The sequence below is a fragment of the Austrofundulus limnaeus genome, unplaced genomic scaffold, assembly GCF_001266775.1.
Source record: "Austrofundulus limnaeus strain Quisiro unplaced genomic scaffold, Austrofundulus_limnaeus-1.0 Scaffold1683, whole genome shotgun sequence".
Classification (NCBI taxonomy): domain Eukaryota; kingdom Metazoa; phylum Chordata; class Actinopteri; order Cyprinodontiformes; family Rivulidae; genus Austrofundulus; species Austrofundulus limnaeus.
Window position 1 is genome coordinate 47,266 of NW_013954085.1, and position 2,455 is coordinate 49,720.

Genomic DNA, 2,455 nt, shown 5'->3' on the forward strand with positions numbered 1-2,455 from the left:
CTGAGGAGGACACAGCTAGGACTCTGAGGACACAGCTGGGACTCTGAGGACACAGCTAGGACTCTGAGGACACAGCTAGGACTCTGAGGACACAGCTAGGACTCTGAGGACACAGCTGGGACTCTGAGGACACAGCTAGGACTCTGAGGACACAGCTGGGACTCTTGAGGACACAGCTAGGACACTGAGGACACAGCTGAACCTCTGAGGACACAGCTAGGACTCTGAGGACACAGCTGGGACTCTGAGGACACAGCTGGGACTCTGAGGACACAGCTAGGACTCTTGAGGACACAGCTAGGACTCTGAGGACACAGCTAGGACTCTGAGGACACAGTTGGGACTCTTGAGGACACAGCTAGGACTCTGAGGACACAGTTGGGACTCTTGAGGACACAGCTAGGACTCTGAGGACACAGCTAGGACTCCACCAGATCAGACCAGAGACCAGACCAGACCAGACTAGAGACCAGACCAGAGACCAGACCAGATCAGACCAGACCAGAGATCAGACCAGAGACCAGACCAGAGATCAGACCAGTGACCAGACCAGACCAGACCAGACCAGACCAGAGATCAGACCAGAGACCAGACCAGAGATCAGACCAGTGACCAGACCAGACCAGACCAGACCAGACCAGAGATCAGACCAGAGACCAGACCAGATCAGACCAGATCAGAGATCAGACCAGAGACCAGACCAGACCAGACCAGGACTCCAGCCTGGTTCTTCCAGTTGAAGGGTTCCCTGGTGTTCCTGGTTCAAACAGGAAACAGAGCTTCTGGATCAAAGACTGAGAAAAATAACTACAAATCTTCATGAAACCTTTGAACTCTTCAGGACCAGAACGGTTGTCTCTGTCTGACCCGAGCCGGTCTCTCCTAGTCTTTGTGGACCCTGTGTTTCAGGTGAGGCCCGGCTGCCGCTCCGATCGGTTCTGGTCTCAGGGTTTTCGACTTTCAGGGCTCCTGGCAGCGCCTTTCCAGGCTTCCACTTCATTATTCTAAAATCTCCCAGCATGCCGAGCGGCACGCGCTCCTGATTGATCCCTGAAGCACTGATTTTATTTTCCTTTGAGGAAAATATTATGGATGGGTCTAAACAAGGCATAATTGGCCAAACACGCGGCAGCGCCTGACCTGCCAACAATCCAGACCGAGTCCCAAGGTTGGCTGCCTCGCTGGGAAATATCGTGCATTAATTTCATTTAGTCTCTCCTCCAACATTCAATGGCAGAACTTAATTAAATTGCTTGTCCATTGTGTTCATCCACTTACAAAGTTAATGATATTGTGCCGGGGAATTAAAGAGCGTTTTATAAAGCGTAGGGGATGGGAGCTGGCAGGCACTACATTGCCCAGTTGAACCCTGTCAGTCGGCGGGCTTCTGGACCCCCTAATTAGCAGTGAAATGGATGCTTCCATCTGCCAATTTCCTGCGGCGCTCATCAGTCGTGCAGTCGCTCCTCCAACCTGCCCGGCAGAGGGTCTAAAGCAATAAAGCCATCACAGAGCTGACATTCATCAAAAACACAGCACAGGGACCAGAGGGTCCGCTCCACCGGCCCACGTAAAAAACAGGTTGTAGGTTCAAACACAGGATCGCTCCTGCAGCCGGGTCCTCAGGAGGACATCCACAGCTTTGTTCAGACCTCCAGAGTCTTCCTCACTCTGCTGTCAATCAACTGGAAAAAAAACCATCTGAACTCAAGAACAGGAGGGTCCAGGTTTACAAAGACCACCACACCGGATCCAAGAAAACTGCATCACCTGCAGGGTCTGCAGGGCTCTGTAAGGTCTATATGGGTCTGTGACGGTCTGCAGGGGACTTTAAATACATATAGAGGTCTATGAGGGTCTATAGGGGTCTGTGAAAGTCTATCAAGGTCTGTGAAGGCCTATAGGGGTCTGTAAGGGCCTAAAGGAGTATGTGATGGTTTGCAGGGCTCAAAAGGGCTCTTAGGGGTCAGTAAAGACCTTCAGAGGTCTGTGAGGGTCCAAGTTTATAAAGACCACAACACTGGATCCAAAAAATCTGGATCCACCTGCAGGGTCTGCAGGGCTCTTCAAAGGCTTGCAGGGGTCTGTGAGGGCCTACTGATGTCTGTGAAGGCCTATAGGGGTCTGTGAAGGCCTGTAAATGTATGTGAGGGTCTGCAGGGCTCTGCGGGGCTCTGTAAGGCCTACATGGGTCTGTGATGGTCTGCAGGGGTCTGTAATATCTATAGAGGTCTGTGATGGTCTACAGGGGTTTGTGAGGGCTTAAATGGGTCTGTGAAGGAGTTGTAGAGGTCTGTAAAGATCTATAAAGATCTGTGGAGGCCTATAGAGGTCTGTTAGGGCCAATAGGGATCTGTGAAAGCCTATCAAGGTCTGTGGGTCTGACAGGGCCTATAAGGGTCTGTGGAGGCCAATAGGGGTTTATAAGGGTCTATGGGGTCTATAAAGACCTATA